Source organism: Parus major, chromosome 6 (assembly GCF_001522545.3).
Source record: "Parus major isolate Abel chromosome 6, Parus_major1.1, whole genome shotgun sequence".
NCBI lineage: Eukaryota > Metazoa > Chordata > Aves > Passeriformes > Paridae > Parus > Parus major.
This window is the reverse complement of record NC_031775.1, coordinates 1,355,193-1,373,432: the sequence shown is the minus strand read 5'-3', so window position 1 is coordinate 1,373,432 and position 18,240 is coordinate 1,355,193.

Genomic DNA, 18,240 nt, shown 5'->3' with positions numbered 1-18,240 from the left:
TTGGAAGTGTTCAAGACCAGGCTGGATGGGGCTTTGAGGAACTTGGTGAAGTGGGAGGTGGAATTAGATGATTTTTAGAGTCTCCTCCAGTTCAAGCCATTCTAAGACACCTGGCTCGGGGTTATCCCTCGCCTGCCCCAGATGTGGTACATCTGTGTGTATCAGCCTTGAAGGGTGACAGGGCTGATTTGCCGTGATCCTGTACTCGTGTTTTCCCTATCCTTTGGTTTCCCAAGGAAACTCCACGTTCCTGCCACGCTGGAGCCCTACATTTGCTGCGAGCAGCCGCAATCAGCCCCCCGTCTCGCCCGGTGAGGCGCCTGCAGATGGAAGGAGCGGATCGTGGACATTCCAGGGCAGCTCCCAGCTTGTGCAGCAAACACACGAGGCAGGGGCTCGGCCCCACGGATCTCAACAGCCACTCCTGACCTAAACCCCAGGCCGGGCTGTGAAACCAGCTGAGACTTGTTCCTACAGCACCGCAGGCTTGGAAATCAAAGCTGAGCTCCGGGGAGAGCACGGGCAGCGTTCAGAGAGTCGGGAGGAGCTGGTGGATCTGATTAGCCTGACATGCCGGCGGGGGAAAGCGTGGGATCCCTCCATCCCTTAACATTCCCCTCTCCAGCCCTGGCTCTAATCACAGCTGCCTTGATTTGCACCGGGAGAAGGGCGAGGAGGGATGGGTTGGATTTTCCCCCTCCCTGCGCCTCTCTGCAGAGGGGCCACTGCAGGTCTGAGAGATCAAGAGCTTTCCCCAGAGCCGGGCTTTGGAGGCATCGCAGCCCCGAGCAGCGCAATCCTTCCCTTCTTCCCTTTTCTATTTTCATTTCATCACCGTGTTCAGCACTGAGTGGTAACGAGCAAGTCCCCAAATAACCTGGTCTCCAGCAGCAGCCTCGCTTTTCCACTGCGAGGAAAACCTGTTTCTAGCATGCTTCATCCCCATGCGTGTCCTGCATGACCCCACAGGAGCTGTGGGCTCTTTGTAGGGGCCTGGGACAAGAGCCAGAGCAAATCAAACCTGTCTGAATTCACCCCATGGGGTTGAGAAATCTCTGGCTTGGAGTCCCGAGTGCAGTAAAAAGCCTTGGGAATACACAGCCGGTGATTTGTGTGAGGGAGGATTTCGCTGAGCAATAAGGATTCAGACAAACTTGCAGAAGTGGAAGTGCAGCTTAACGGCAGAGCTGGGTTCATTTGTCAAGCCCCTTCCTTGCTTCTGTACTTAGGAGAGTGAAACAATAATTGGGAGCAAAGCTTAGGTTAATCTACGCTGAGAACACGATATTCAGTAGCTTTATTAAAAGGGGTGGGGAGGGGGGAGGCACAGGGCTGCTTTGGCTCATTTTAATTTTCAGCTTCATCTTTGGTGCTCACGAGTGTTGGAAAATAACCCCGCGCTCCGCTGACTGTGTGGGGAAGGAATCTCAGCTGGAGAAGATGGAGCAGTTTGCTCCCTTCCAGAGCAGCCTGCTGATTGTGAAAGTGCCATTAGACAGCTTGTGGAGGAAGGCTCTTAGGTGTGAAAACTGCTTTTCCCCGTGCAGGCTGAAAAGGCCAACGTGGCATTTGCAAAGCCCCTGGTGAGCGTCATCGGTGTGAAACTTCCCTCTGTCCCCTTTCCAAATCCAACTCCCTGCCAAGCTGTCCCTGAGCATCGCCACTTTCCTTCCCCCTGCAAGCCAGGAGGAGCCAGGCTTCTCCCTCTTGCTTGCTCTCACAGCTGGCTGCTTGTTCCAGCATGGATCTTCACTGAACCCGGCGGTGTCTTTTCCATTGGTTTGATCCACAGGATCCAGGAGGCTTTTCCAAGTCAGTGTTCACCCAAGAGGAGGAATAAATGCCAGTGTCTGCCAGGCCAGGCTGTTTTACTGAAATAGAAGTGGAAGGGAATAGATCAGAAGGGTGAGGGAGGACATCCCCATCCCCTTCCACCCAAGTCTGGTCAGGCTGCCCTCGCACCAAGCTGATAAAAGTCTTCTCAGGTGTTGGGTTATCCCTGGGATCCCTCAGGGGAATTATAGGACCGTGATTCCCAGCTGCTGTGGTGGGAATCCCCATACATACGAGCACCTGTCAGGCATTTATCCCTTGCATGTTTTTACAGCAGCCTTTACAATAGGTAGAGAAGAACTCCAGCTGCCTCTAGTGACCTTTTAATCACCAAGGGATGCCTTCAGCTAAAAGCCCTGCACCTGAGGTGATGAGCTGCTTGGAGCCACTCGGCTTGATGGGAGCTGCAGGCCTCGTTCTGTCTCTCGTGGAAGGAAAACACAGCTCTGCGTCCTCTGTGCCAGCAAAGGGCTCAGTTCTGGAGTACAAGTGTGGCAATGCCTTTCCTGAGTCAGGAAAATCACGGCATGGAGCTGTTTGCCAGCTGGTGTGAGGGCAGGCCGCGGAGGAAGGCAGGCTGCCTGCAGTCGTGTTGGGGGGATCAAGTTTTCCCCACTGCACACTTTGGGAGAATCCTTTTGGTTGTATCAGTGCCAAAGGAAGGGACAAGGGGCAGTCCACTGGGGATGGATGGCTGTGTTCCAGCAGTGCTGGCTCCCAGTGGGAAGGGATAAACTTCTTTGCAGGCTCTCAGAGGAGCCCTTGCAGGTCTCCAAAACTGAGGCAGACCAAGTTGTGCAGGGGCTCAGATCTGCCTCCCTAAATAAAGCATGGTATCAGCCAAAACAGGAGAGGTACAGCAGTTTGCTCCAGATAAGTGGCTTAAGAGCCTAAACTTTTGTTCTCAGGGAAGCGCAGGTCTCCATACCAGGTTCCTGGAAGTGTAGAGAACAGAAGTAGGAAGGAGATAAGCAAAGAGCTTGGTGCTCTAAAAGCCAAATAACTATCTCAGAGTCTCGACAGCTGGAAGATGATGTATGAGCATGCAGAGAGATAAGGGCATGGGAGGTCCTGAGATGGTCTCATGCTATTTTAAAGGAGAAAAACAACCCAAACAAACAAAACTGTTGGCTGGAGTCCCACACACACTGTAAAAAAAAACAAAACAAAACCACTCAGGTTGTTTTGGAGCTCTTTTCCCAGCTTCTCACTTGCTGAAGGAAGACAAGGGCTTTGTGTTAGTGGAAGGGTTGGGCTTTGTGTGACCAAGCGAAATCACCTTTGTAAAGGCCTCCTTCTTGCCCAAGAGGGGCTTCCCATGTGGATTTTATTCCCCATTTTAACGGGAAATTGAGAAGCAATGAGATTAAACTTCCATTTTAACTTCCATTGCTTCTCCTCACCTGGGTTTACCAGTCATGTATTTTAGAACCTAAAACGAGCACTGCCAGGCAGATAATGGGGTCGAAACATCAAACACCTTTCTGCAGGATCTTCTAGAATTCCAGACTGTTGGTGGGCTCCAGCAGGGGTAAGACCAGTTTGAAGAAAGGGTCCAGCAGAGGATTTTAAACAGCATTATTCTGTATTATTCTGTACTATTCTTATTTCTGCTGATGAGCACAGCCTGGGCAGGAGAAGGGTTGGATGGGCTCTGGGTGTGACACCGAGCAGCCACACTGATGTCCCTTAGGTGACAGCAGAGAAGAGTCCTGCACTGACCCTTCTCCCAAGGAAATCCAGGCAGCTTTCCCTTGTAAAGCCTCATCCAGGTTTCTGTTCCTCCACCAGACACGGCCATAGCTCCTGGGAGCTCCCTGCACAGCTAAGAGCTGGGTTAAATTCAGTGTTCCCAGGAAATGTCTCTTGATATATTTTACAGTTTAATATTTGTCCTCTGTGAAGCATCTTCCTTTCATGCTAAATGTGCACCTATTATATGCATGGCTTGTTTTCAAGTTCCTGGAGGAGGCTGGAGGCTCAGGCTGTCTGCAGCACAGAGGAATGCATCCCTCCAGCAGGAAGGCTCCCAACTTCATAGAACTCTCAGCCCTGGGAGCTGGATTTTCCCTGTGCCTCCTGGATTCTTGACTAGAGGCTTTTCCCAGGTACAGGCCATAAGCATTAGCCAGGAAAAAAAAAACATTCTAGAAGGGCAAGGTGTTGTTTTTTTCCACCTGCCTTTATCTCTGGATTTGGAGACATGGCCTCCTGCAATCCCTCTGTGGATTTAGGAATCTTATCACACTGACAGTGATTTTTTTAGCCAACTTGCCAGAGTTTGAATTTTCCACTCCAAAGCTTGGCTTATTTGTCATCAGCTCTGGGGTCCTACTAAAAGAAAAACAAAACCTGAAAAAACAGCAGGTCCTAAATTTTTACTTGGCTGATAAGAGTTTGGGATTGATTTAGGATTATAGGTTGTATTTGTAGGATTGTAGGCTGTAGGTTGATTCCCCTACTGGAAATGATCAGTGCCAGGTTGGATGGAGCCCTGAGCAACTTGACCTAAAGAGTGGCATCCCTGCCCATGGCAGGAGGTTGGAACTGGATAATCCTTGAGGTCTCTTCCAACCCAAGTTATAGGTTGGAATAAACTCCGTGATTTTATTAAAAATTCCAGTGCAAATTGTATTCTCACCTCCTTTGAAAACATCAATCCCTGTTTCCATGCTCCCACTCTTCTCTGACCGTGCAGGAGATCAATCTCTTCTTCCCCTGTGGAAAAATGGCCAGCCCAGCAAAAATTCCCAGGGGAAATAACAGGCACAAAGTCATGGTGGGAAGCTCTTCCTGCCCTGAGCTGCTCCAGGGTGGAGATCAGGGCATCCAGGTGGTCCCACCAGGAGCATTCCCAGTGCAAACCAGTTCCCACCAGGATGGGCTCGTGGGAAGGTCGCTTTCCCTTGCTGCTCATTCGAGGCTTGCAAGACAAATGTCGGATTTGAATGACTACACTGTGGGCAGCCGGTGCAGAAAATCAATTAAAATACCAAGCAGCTTAGAAACAGGAGCTTTAATTACTCACAGACAGGTCTTTAAAGGGGGACGAAACCATCAGCCCAGAGCAAGGCCTCCTCTGCCCTTGGGCTTTTTATTCCAGAGGTCTCAGGACGTCTCCATGGAGCATTTTCCGAGCATCCAGAGTAGGTGGCTGGGGCTCCGTGCCCCTCCTTTGGGGGCGTGTGAGCTCTGTCACCCTGGGACATGGGCAGGGAGGGGGGTCCCTGCAGGTTGGGGGGCCAGGTGTTGGCAGCTGGGTTGGATGAAGCTGCCTGGCAGGGTGTCCCCATCTCTGTGACTGGGATTGAGGCCTCCCAGCCACAGTGGCGGCAGCTCAGCGAGCGTTTTGTCTGTCAGCGGTTTGGGTCTGCAGGAGACAGACAGTGCCCCAGCACACACAGACTTGCTGACAAAGTGATGGGCATTAGGGGGAAAACCAACAACAACAGCACCAAAAAAAAATCACACTTTTCTCAGGGAACACCAGGCTGCAGAGCCTGTTTATCCTGTCTGCCCGTTTATTTGCTTTCTGCTGACTTACTGCAACACATCCAAGGTGGGCCTTCAGCGACGGCAGCAACCGCAGGGATTTCGGTGGCTCTTTAGTGGCCCAGCTCCTCCTCCCCCTTCAAAGCAGGCAGAGAGCCTTCTGTGGGGCTGTTGCACAACCAAAGCAGCGTGGTAATAACACCCCGAGCCTGGAAAGTACAGAACAAAACAAAGCACTGATGAAACTCTTGCAGGCTTTCCAGATGCCTGTCCACATCAACGTCCTGCTGGGAAGTACATGGAGGGAAGGAAGGCTCAGTGGGAGCCAGCCAGGGAATGGCCTGAGCTTCTCCTCTCCTTTCCCAGCCCAGTGGAAGAGTCTCGAGACACGAGGTTGCTCTGCAGGATGTGCTGCTGGCTGCCAAAAAGAAGGAGGGAGCCTGGGTTTATTTTTATGTAACTTCGGGAAGGAAAGGCAAGACAAGCTTTGCTTTGTGCTCTGAACCAGAAGTTTGGACCCAGAAAGTTTCAGCTCTTCTTCCTGACTGCCTGCCACAAAAATTTCTGAGTCTTCCTGGGGGCTGCCCCCTGACTGTCATTCCCCCACCCTAAAAGGAGACAGGATGATTGAAACTCCTCGTCTAGAGGAAAAATAACAACAATAATAATAAAAAAGGAATCTGCCTGGGAAGAACAGAGGAGGCTTCTGCCTGCCTGCAGGGAGGAAGACATTTAAAAATACTCCCTGTTGACAGAGAGATGAGTTATGGCAATCCCTGAGCAGCCAGGGTGGGGCAGAGCAAAGAAGCTGTGCTGGGCAGTGAGGGGGCTATTGGGGGTCTGCAGAAGGGATTCCCACCAGTGACTGCTGCTTTTTGGTGCTCCTGGCCTGGATTGCAGCAAAACTTGTCGCGCATGGCTCGGTGTGTCTGCACCAGGGAACGATGGAGCCAGACTGGGGCAGCTGCAAGGGGCACACACACTGACACTGTGCTGTTCTGGAGAGGGCCTCAGCAGCTGGAGCTCTCTCCTGCTCTGTGAAGTTCTCTGATTTTGCTTTTCCTTTCTAAAGAAACCTTCCAGACTTGAAGGTGCCAAGAACGTTCTGGAGGCTGAGAGCTGAACTCAGCCTGTGGCTCAGGGGGAGCAGTGAGACTCCATCACTTCAAATCTCTTCCTCCTGCTGAGGGGGAAAGGACTGAGTGTGCCTTATGGATCACTGGGATGGAGCTGGGGCTGCTCTGGGGTAAATGGGATGTTGGAGGGAGTCCAGAGGAGAGGGCCATGAAGGTGATTAGAGGGATGGAGCCTCTAATGAGGAGAGGTTCTCTCCTGTGAGGAAAGGCTGAAAGAATTGGGACTGCTCAGCCTGGAGAAAGCTCCAGGGCAACCTAATTGTGGCCTTTTAGAGTCTTTTAGAACTTAAAGGGGCTACAGAAGAGCTGGAGAGGTACTTTGGACAAGGGAGAATGGCTTCATGCAGACAGAGGGCAGGGTTAAATGGGATATTGGAAGGAAATTGTTCCCTGGGAGGGTGGGCAGGCCCTGCCACAGGGTGCCCAGAGAATTTGTGGCTGCCCCTGGAACCCTGGAAACGTCCAAAGCCGGGTTAGACAGGGCTTGGAGCAACCTGGGACAGTGGAAGATGTCCCTGCCCATGGCAGGGGGAGTGGAACTGGGTCGTTTTTATGGTCCCTCCCAACCCAAACCATTCTGTGATGGTTTTATGACAGAATTCCCTCTGGAGTCTCTTCCATGTCCGCATCAGGGACTTGGGGAGAGAAATACCCAGCATAACCCCCCACTCCCCACTGCTGTGCCCAGCTCTCCTGCAGCTCAGACCTTTGGAGGGTGTTGTTTGGGCACTGAGCTGTTGTCCCCCTCCAGGCTCACAGCGCTCCCAGAGCCACAGGAGTGTCCCCGGGACACGCAGTCCCATCGGACCTGTGTGCTGTCAGTGCCAGCTATCGGAGCTTCCCACGTGCTGGAGCCAAGAGATGACATTGCAGAAACAGTCTAGGTCGAAATAAATTGCTTTCTGGCATCCTGAGATTATCTAAACCCTTCTTTTTCCCAGGATGAAAGGGAACAAAGGCTCTTGCCTGCTCAGGAAAGAGCCTGGAATACCGTCTTCTGTGAGCCACCAGAGCTTATTAGGGGTGAGGGTAAACAAGGAGATTTGGGGTTAATTTACTGAGGGTGGGGAGGAGGGAAGCAGAAGCTGCTGGATTTTGAAGCCTGCCATTCTGCTGTCAGCAGCAGCAGGTCGCTGGTGTGGTTGTCACAGGTCTTCCCGAGGTATTGACCGGCAGCCCTGGGTGCTTTCTCTAATGGCACATTGATCTTCCTTCCCCGGATCCCTCCCAGCTCCGCAGCTGCCCGTGGATCAAAGCTACCCTGTCACTCCTGACGGGGCTGGAGGGGGCTCTGACTCAGCCCTGGCTGCTGGGGTTGATTCTTTTTTCCCAGCATGGGGAGTCCTGTGGCCTTTTCCCACTCCCACTGTTGCTGTGTTCCCCAGCTCACGTTCCCAAGGCTCCTTCCTCTGCCAGCAGGTGCCGGAGCACCTTTGGAGCCCGAGGATGCTGGATGTTTTCAGAGCTGGCAGGCTCTGAACCCACCAGCAAATCCCCATCCTGGGTGGATACAGCTGCTGGTACCTCTGATGGTGGCACTGGTGTTTCCTTTCTCTCTGCTGAGGTACAGAACCATACTGAAAAAGTAACTTATCAACTTGTATGTGGAGTAAAAATAATTAAAAAAATTAAGGGAATGACTCCTCTGGGACAAGTGGCAGAGTCTTTTCCTGAGCAGTGTGCTGGGGATTTTCTCTGAAGTTTCATAAAATCCTCTTTTTTTTTTAACAGAGTCACAGAATGGTTTGAGTTGGGAAGGGACCTTAAAGATCATTTCATCCCAACCCCCATGTCATGTGCAGGGATTCGTGGCTCTGGCTGCTGCAGCCAGGTGACAGAGAAGATTCCTAGGCCTTGGTGTAGCAGAAAAATTTGCTCTGCTATGTTTGGAAATTGGAGGGAGATATGGAGAGAAAACCACAATTTTAAAAAAATTCTTAAGGGTTTGGAATGCTGGCAATTAGCCATAGTAGAAGCCTTTTTTTTTTTCTTTTTTAATTTAAAGTTCCATGTTACTGCAGTCTATGCAGAACCATGGCATGGAGAGAGAATTCCTTATTCTTTGCTCTGAGCTTCCAAGCTGTGAACTGAATAAAATCCCTCCTTCCTCTTTCCTGGGATTTGTTTTCCTTTTGCCCCTGCTGTTTCTTTTTTCCCTATTTCACCCCTACTTCCCCTTTTTCCTTATTTTTTTTCTTGAGTTCACTTTAGAAAGTGCTTTTCTCCTGCTTGGGAATTGAAGGAGAAGGGGCTGTAGCTTAAAGATAAATCTTTAGGTCCCCCACAACTCCTGCTGGGGGGCTGCAAGGGCACCCTTAAGGGTGTTTGTATCCACCAGAGCAGGGCTGACCTGTCTTTCCCCCTTGGAAGGAAACTTCCAGAGGAAATTGGATGAAAAAATTGAGAGCACTTTGGTTTATCCGTGGATAAGTCTCTTGTTTTAGCAACGAAAAATCGAAAAACTTTTATTTCCTGCCCCCAGTTTGTAACAGCACAGCAGATTCACCTGCTGCTCCAGCTTCTTCCAGCTGCCTGTGGGATTCCTGAGGAGGAAAGGCCACTCTTGCCACCTCTTGTGTAGAGTTGTGAATACCTGTGTGTGTTGCTTCAAGAGCAAACATCTGCAGCTCCCCCCTGCTCCGCAGCACAGAGAGGAACAGGAGCAGCACGGAGCAGGAGGATGGGCTGCCTGGTCCCTTGCCAGGTGAGTTGGCAGGATCCTGCACATCACTCCCTCAAAGTCTCCACGGGGTTTGATGGATGCTCGCGGCTCAGAACATTTTGGGTCTGTTTAATTGGCAGCTTTTGACGAGCAGCCGCTTGGGCAGGAGGCTCTCACCTCTCCCTAGGGAATTCCCAGGGCTGGCAGAAGCCGTGGGGGAACAATCCCTTCCACTCCTATTTTATTTTTTTCTTTCTGCATTTTGTGTTTGGAGCGAACATTTCCACGTGGGCTGAATTTTAAAAGGGTCCTGCTTGGTTACCCTCATCCAAAAGTTGGTAAAAGTTAAAAAGGTAAAAGTTAAAAAAGGCAACTTTAAGGTTTTTACCCAAAAAAGGTCAAAGTTAAAACTTTTCCCACTTCCACCTTGGGTGGACGAAGCTGTGCTAGAAACAACCCCTAAATTTCGTCCCTCAGCATGCGAAAACAAAAACCTGCTGGGGGACTGAAGCTGAAAGTCACCTTTTTGGGTGGACTCAGACAGAATCCCAGTTCTCATCCACATCTAATAGAGAGAAAATTTCCCTAGGAAATGGCGACATGGACCTGAGAGCATTAAACTGGAGCTTCACGCCAATTAATAGCCAGATAATTACAACCCATCCCCTCCTACTTGCTGCTGACTTCCCCATGTAATTTTCTTTTAATTTTTGCTTAATAGGCACGCAGGAAAGATGAGTTACTCAGTGTGCTGCTTGCATTTGATATGTGGTAGACTCAGCAGACTGATGCCCTCCATCCATCCTGGATCAAGCTGTGGGTGTGAGCAGCGTGCTGGAGGGGACTGATGGCGCTTCTCTGCCTGCCAAGGGATGGAGAAACTTAAGGAAAATGGAGAGGGGGGGGAAAAAAAGGTCAAGGCTGGACAGGAAAGGCAGAATGATAAGCAGAGCTGGGTGCTGCTTCAATGGGATCACAGATTTTATTCCCTCTTCCCCCAGGCCCTTACTCTGCTCTGGGTCTGTTGTAGCAGCTGGAACCCTCTGGCCTTGCTCATTTTCACATCTGAAAATGCAAAGCTGGCATCTTCTCCACCCATAAGAGTGGCCCTCTCCCTTGCAGAGGGAGGAGTGATTGGTCCTGGCACAGGGTGCCCAGAGCAGCTGTGGCTGCCCCTGGATCCCTGGAAGTGTCCTGGGCCAGACTGGATGGAGCTTGGAGCAACCTGGGATAGTGGAAGGTGTCCCTGTCCATGGCAGGGGGGTGGAACAAGATGGTTTTAAAAGTCCCTTCCCACCCAAACCATTCTGTGATTCTATGATTCCATGCCAGCCCTGACATGAAAGGCAGAGAAGCTTCCACCAGCCGGGCTCTGCCATACCAATTCCAAGGAGGAGAAAAGGAAAAGAAGAAAGCAGGATTTCAGACTTTCATCAGCATTAGATTAAAACAGTGCACAGGGTCTGTTTTGGTTCCCAGGCACAAACACAAAGTCTCAGCTCTCCCCCTGCCTGCTCTCTGATAACAGTGGTACCCAGAGGCTAAGCTCAGCCTGGGGGTGATATGCAAAAAAAAAGGAAATAAATAAAAAGCCTGGCAAACGTAATTCCAGGTGTCCTGGCCTCTCTCGTTACTCCTGCTCCCTGGCTTCCAGGAAATTAATTCTGCAGAAGGAAAACCCCAAAGGCCTGAGTTGCTTTACCCTGGAAGTGGTGGGAGCTGCTCAGCAAACTCACCTCCCAGGGAGCAGGGATTTCAGGGACTCATGGAGTGCTCTGGGTTGAATCCTTAAAGCTCACTGTGTTCCAAACCTCCTGCCATGGCCATTGGCACCTCCGAGGGTGTTCCAAGCCCTGTCCAACCTGCACACTTCTGGTGATGAGGCAGTCACAGCTTCTTCTGAGCAGCCTGTTCTAGGGCTTCACCACCCCCACAGTGAAGAATTCCTTCCCAATATCCCATATATCCCTGACCTCTGGCAGTGGGGAGCCATTCCCCCTTGCCCTATCACTCCATGCCCTTGTCCAAGTCCCTCTCAACATCTCTTGGAGCTCTTTAGGCACTGAGAGGGGCTCTGAGTTCTTCCTAAATTTTCTCCAGGCTGAACAATCCCACTTCTCTCAGCCTTTCCCTATAGGATACCTGTTCCTTCCCTCTAATCATCTCATGGCTCCCCCCTGGACCTGCTCCAAAAGTCCTGTCCCATCCCTTATCCCAGGGCAGCTCGTTCTCCTGCTGCTCCACAGGGTTTGATGCCTCTCCCTGTTAAGGTAATTAGATAACTGCTGCCAACACACACGTTCATTTAATAAGTGTGCTAATTGGTATTGACCAGCGTGTGGCAGGCACTCGGTCACGTGCCAATTAGGAGTGCCTAAGAGCTGCTCCAGGTGACCAGACCTCTGTCTGGGGATCCAAGGAAATGCCCAGGCAGGGCTGGAGTGAGCACAGGGCTGCACCAGGCCCTGATAATCGGGCCCTGCAATCATTCAGGGCTCTCTTGTGATGGATCACAATCGCTGTCAACCACACTCTGAGGTTTTGGGTGTGGGAGGTGGGATGAAACAGCTGCATGCAGGAGGCAGGGCAGAGCAGACAGGATGGTGGCTGAGGAGGAGAGCCCTTGGAGTGCCCCTGCACCTGCTGGCAGAGCTTATGCTGAGCACAGAAAAGGGACATTGGTCAGCCACAGCTGCTGCTGTTCGCCCAGGATGCTCCGTGCTGGCCCATCCTCCTCCTGCAGCCCCGTTTCACCCAGAATATCCACAAAAAAAGTGAGTGTTTGCCCTTCCCCGTTTATTCCTTCCCCAGAAACGTGCTGCAAAACCTTCCCCTTTCCCTCTTTTTCCTTCTGCTGCTCGGATGCTCCCGTTTGTCTGGGGCGGTTTATTTATTGCCACCATTAATTAATTTTGTTTGGGTAGGAAGGACACATCCTCTGGGATTGTCTGTGTGCTGGAGACCATTACTGCATCGGTGTCACTAAAGTCCCTGGCTGCTCCTGGCCTGGCACAATTAATCAAGTGGCGCCGCTCAGGCCCGTGTTTAACGAGGCTGGCCCTGCCGTCTTTTCCCAAGAAGGAGCCCAGGCACTGCGTGGAAAAGGCCACCTATTTCTCCAGGTGGTGTTCTGGAGCTCCTGCCTTCTGCTGTGGGATGGGCTGAGAGCTGAGCTGAAAAGCCAGAGCAGAAGTTTGTGATGGTCCCTCTTGACTTGGCCCAGATTCATCCCTTTTTTTGGAAGAGAGCAGCCCTCGCCTTCTCCAGGCTGTGCCGCTGTCTTGGCACACGTAGCCGGTCCTGGAGCACCGCGGGAAGTGTGGAGGAGCAGGAGCTGCTTGGGTTTATGAGCTATCAGGAGCACATTTCTCAGAAATACAGTGACCTAATCTCACTCCTATTGATTTTGAGCTATATTTGTACACACACACACGGGGACAGACAAGCCCTGCTGAAAATACAAAATCCTGTACTCCTGGAAGGGCGAAAAGTGTTTCCTCCTGGTTTGTTGTCAAGCCTAAGGAAAAAAAGGGAGCAGGCAGAGAGCCTGACCCAGTTTCTGGTGGGTCTGTGAGATGGTTCCCCATTCCCAGCCCCTGCCAGCACTCGGGAATATGGTCCAGGCTGTATTTTAAGGAGATGCTCCTTCCCAATCCCAGCTGCCCAAAAGCATCACTTTCTGTTATTACTGCCTCCCTCCCTGGAATATGCAAAGTGGGAAGAGAAAAAGCCCCAGAAAATTAGGCAGAGTGGTTTATCTGACAGGCCAGCGCTCTCCCAGATAAAGGAACAAACAGAGTTTGTCTCCTGGTCAGGGTGACACTTTGCCACAAAAGAGGAGCAGGGAGAAGTTAATTAAACTGTGAAGAAGCCATTTATTAGGAAAGGGAAAGTAAGACATGGCTTTTCTTCAATACTGCAGAAAGGTTCATTATAGAGGAAAGTCATCCTTTAGCAGTTAATAAACTATTTTCTCCCACCTGGCTTTGAGGGATGGCTAATGGAGGGCCCATGGCTCATTTTAATGGGCACTTTTCCAAGGAGTCCATGGCCCATTGGCTAAAAGGGTTTGGAAAACAGCTGTTCCTGAAAACCAGGGAACCAGAGAGCTTGGCAGGGCCATAAACAGAGACAGAGCCTTCTGTGGAGCATTTTCCTTTTGCTGTTTCCATTTCCAGTGCTTCCACTGCTCTGTTCTGCTGGACATGCTGGTGGCACGTTCCATCAGCTGGGGAAAAAAGGGATTTTCACTGTTCATCCCTCCAGTGAGAGAACAGGAGCCTTCATCAGGGACAGCCTTTTCCTGCTGTGGCCTGATGCTTTAAAGAATCCATGGCCACTGGATATATATTTCAAAACAAAAAAAAAAACCAAACAAACCTGACTTTAGATGATGAGGCCTCGCAGCTCTAAAGGCCCAGAACCTCCATGCTGTGAAACCCTTTAAATCCTGAGTCTCTGTTTGCTCCTTGCTGCACTCGATTTGCTCTGGTAACTCCTTCCCCTGGGGTGGGAAACTAAAACCTCTTGCTCTCCCCAGGCTCTGAGATCACCCACTTCCACAGAGTTGCTGGTAAACACCGCAGTCAGAATTCCAGGGGAGAATTTACAAGGAATTTGAAAAGCCTGCTTGCTTTAGGGAGTCTTTTTCTCATTTTGGCTTGTGTTAGCTATGCTGAAATTCAACAGCATTATTGTCTACAAAACCACTGTGTGTGGTGGTAGATGTGACATTGTCACCCAAATCCTCTACTCTGTGGAGCCTTCAGAAGATGCTTTTGCACTTAGTGACAATTTAATATTGACAGGCCTTTTCTTCTGCATCAGACCCCTGAATTTGGGGAGACCAGGTGGGCCTGGGAGAAAATAATAAAAGAAGTAAGAACATTTCATGGCAATGCTTAGTTAATACCAAAAATATTAAAACACAGCCAACCTCCAAGAGTGGGAAATGGACCTTATGATATTTAGTGAGCAGATAATAAAATGGCAGATGAAATTCAAGGCTGCTGAATAAAAAACAATGCACAGGGGGGAAATTATTGGGCTCTGAACTGGCTTGGGAGGGAGATCTGAGAGTTATGCTGGAAATAGCTGTCAAAATGGCACTGCTGGTCCACAGCAATCCAAAAAAAAACCAGGGAGGTAAGAGAGGCTGAAATGGGGAATGTGATTGTGCTGCTTAATGAGTGTCTGGTATCTCCTGCCTTGAGTAACTTGTGAATACTCCACAAAAAATGGGTGGGAAGAAGCCTAGAAAATTATCCATAGAAGGCAAGGGTTGATAAAGGAAGGGGCAGACATGAAATGGTTTGTGTTGTGAAGCTGAAGAAGTACTCAGCAATGATGGCTTAGTTCAAGAAACACTTGGAATCAGGAGTACCAGAAAATCCCAGAAAGGTTTGGCATGGAAGAAGTTATTTGGATAGAGGTTATCCAATTCCAGCCCCCTGCCATGGGCAGAGACACCTTCCACTGTCTCAGGTTGCTCCAAGCCCTGTCCAGCCTGGCCTGGGACACTTAATTTGTTGAACTTCATGAGGGTCACACAGTCCCACCTCTCCACCTGGCCCTCTGGATGCCATCCCTTCTGTTCTAGATACAGGGAAGATCTCCAGGAGTTCCAAAAAGCCAAGGCAAACTCTTCACCCAGTGGCCTGTTAAAGAGTAGGACTCATTGCCACAGGAAATTTTAGGTCCTGGAGGCTTACAGAGACTTGGAAAGTGGCTAGGTATTTTCACAGAGGGAAAAAAAAGAGATGAAATGTTTGTTTCTCCCCATCCTGTTCTGAGCAGTTGGTGTGAGAAGACAAAGGGAGCCTTGCCAGAGGCTCATCCCACCTCCCTCCAGACCTGCTGCGCTGCTTCCTGAGGATCCTGGGTGGACAGAAACAGCCCCTGGAACAGCTTTGCTAGCCAAGCACAGAATTCAACTCATCATTTTTCCTGTCAGTATTTAAACCACGTGCTGAAGGAGCTGGTGGTGTCTTCCCCCTGTTGCAAATCCCTCGGGAACAGCCCCTCATCCTGCTTGGCTGCCCGGCCGCCCTCTCCCCAGGGGATCTGTGGGATCTGGGTCTGGTTCCCTACGGCAGAGGGACCCAGCCAGGGTTTTCCAGGAGCATCCTCGGAGCTGGGAGCTGATGTTTCATCCCTCAGCAGAGTCTGGCTGCTGGATATAATCTGCCCAGTGGTCCCTCTTTATGGCCAGGCAGACAGGCTGAAATTCACGGCCACCACTTACCAAAGAATAATGAAACATTTCCTGAGGTGGCAATAAATATCCCCTGCCATGACAACACTCACCAGAGCCTCTTCGATCCAGGGAAATGCTTTAAAACTCAGCAAAGTGGGATTTTATTTTTATTATTTTTATTTTTATGCCTCTCTACTTGCTGGTTGCAGCTGCCCTGGCTGTTCCCAGTCAGGGTGAGGGGAGTGTGGATGAGGTTTGGGGTTCTCTGGGGAGCTCCTGTAAGGCAGAGGATGACTCTGAGGAAAACTCCTTCTCCCCAGGCTGATGGAAAGGGACAGGTTTCCAGCTGCTGTCCCCTTCCAAGGGGTTTGTTCTGCTCCAGAGCAGTTCTTTCCCACCACGAGGAGGTGATGACACCACGGTGTGCTTTCAGCTTGGCTCCTTTGCCCCAGGACAGTTTCCCAGCAGTGGAGGTGCTCAGCGTGGCCTCTCGGTTGTTGGGCTGATGCAGATTGCAAAGAAAAGCCATCAACTGGGACAAAAACTCTCTCTGAGGCTCTTTGGGCCCAGCCAAGTGTGGTCAAGTCCCCTTTAGGCAGCAGCAGGTCCGACTGTACTGGGTACAAACCAGTCTGTGCTGGTTTCCCCGGCGGGCTGGGCTTCCCTCGCTCCACAAAAACAGAAATTGCTCCGTGCCAGGGACTCATCCTGCATCTCCTGCTCTGAGGAAAACCAGCCTGGAGCCCAGGCCTGGTGGCTAAACTCGTGCACAGGCTGAAAGCAGGAGGAGATGGGGATGTGGCAGCACCAGGCTGGGGGGATTGGTTCCTCTGGTCTGGGTGAGAGCCCAGGGACAGCCAGCCCAGGAAGAAATGCTCTCAGCAGCCCTGGCCGCAGGGGGAAGAGGAGGTGTTTGATAGCAGAAGAAAAGCTGATGGTGGGAACAGCCTGGGGAAGCGATAGATTTCTCAAACCCAGCCCCTGAATCAGTCTCCTGGTTGTGGTCACTTTGAAATGGATCAGCAGAAATAAAGTGGGTTTAGATCTACAGCGGGAACAGGCAGCACGGAGCGAGGGAACGCGGGAGACGTCAGATGGCAGCAACCAGCAGAGAAGATTGACTTAATGGGATCAGCCCTCATTTTGTTCTTATTATCAGCACCTTGGGAGTGCAGCTCCTCTTAATTAATTCCTTTGGTCTCTCAGACATGCAGCTGAGGCCTGTGGCCCGTCAGTGGCTGCTTGGGCTGGTGCCTGTGGGTCAGGACAGGCCCACACCAAGGTCCCTGTGCCATCAGAATCCCAGAATGGTTTGGGTCAGAAAGGACCTTAAAGCTCATCTCATTCCAACCCCCTGCCATAGGCAGGGACACCTCCCACTAGAGCAGGCTGTTCAGAAGCTGTGTTCTTAATCCCCATTGGGAAAGAGTGGCTTTTCCCACAAGACACTTGTGGAAGGTTCCAAAACCAGCATCTGCTTTAAATGCATTCCATTATAATGTAGAATTCTCTTGCATAACTGGGCTGAAACACAACCAAACCTGGCTCTCCCTTCTCCTGCCGTGGTGTGGTCACCAATTCATGGGTTGGTGGGGGGAAATCTCACTTTGATGGTTCACCAGATTTTTTAATGAGGAAAGGAAAGGAAAGGACAGGAAAGGGAAAGGGAAAAGGAAAAGAAGAGAGGCTAGCTCAATTTATGCTCTTGGTATCACTCAGCATTTTCTATGCCTATGGTTAAGTTGTGATTGCTATCAAGGCTATCGAAGTCTCCAGAGGCTGAAAATCAAGGTGAAAGCTTGCTTTCATGGATTATTTCCAGTCACTTTTCTTCTGGCTCTGCTAAAAATAACACAGGAATAGCTTTCTTCGAACATTCCTATTCCCTCCTGGCTGGAACAGAGAAGGTCAGGAGGATGAAAGTGAACAGCAGTGGGGGGAAGGAGTCACAGCACACTCTTTGCTTGTATGGGTTTGGATGAGATTTGTTTGCTGGTTCGTTTGGGTTTTTCACTTTGATCTCAACCTGATTAACTTTCTTCCTGCATTTCTTCCCTCTAGCCCATGCTGGGGAAAGCTGGGTGTTTTGGTCCTCCTGAAGCAAAAAAAAAGAAACTTGTTGGTTTTAACCACTTCTGTTTAAAAATCCTCGAGAAACATCCCCAAATCTAGATGGGGATGACAATATTGCCTCCAGTTTTTAAAGATCTTTATCCAAGACCTTGGGATGATGCTGTGCTGTGTATCTTGTTTCAGGATAGCTTTCCCTTGCAAGGGTTATGGATTTTCCTAATTGCTGGTTTGGTCCCTAAATTTCCTTCATCTTTTTAACCAGGAGTGTTCCATAGGATCTAACAGGAGATAATGGTACCCCAGGAGACAGCCAAGGTGTTATCTCAGGGTGGGCATCCAGGAGAGGAGCACTCCTGGAGGCCACTCGGAGGAGGAGATCCCACTGCAAGGTGGCTGGAGTGGGAATTTCTGCCGTGGCTTGGCTAATGAGAGCCTGACTCCAGTGCTTGGAAGGACCTCGGGTTAATTAGAGGTGGAAACAGCCTTTCATTTGCAGATGAAACGCTTTTCCTGCTGCTTTGCTGCTCGCCCTGAGCTGGCACAGCAGCAAGAGGGAACTCTCAAGGGGTCCCAGCCTCCTGCCCAAAAAATTTCTTCTTCTGCTCTGCCCCAGGGACACCCAAAGAGTGACCCCCACACGGAGGAGATTCTCCCACAAGGAATTTGCAGCAGGGTGGCCCCTGTGGAGCCAGGAGAGCCCCGCTGGTCCCACAGGAAGGCTGTTATGGGGATTCCTTTGAGTTTGTGCCAATTGCAAGTACCAGGTTTCTTTGATCCTGGGCTGTTGATACAAGAAGCACAGGAGTTTCTGCCTTGTGTTGTCCCAACTTTTTCTAGGATGGTTTTCC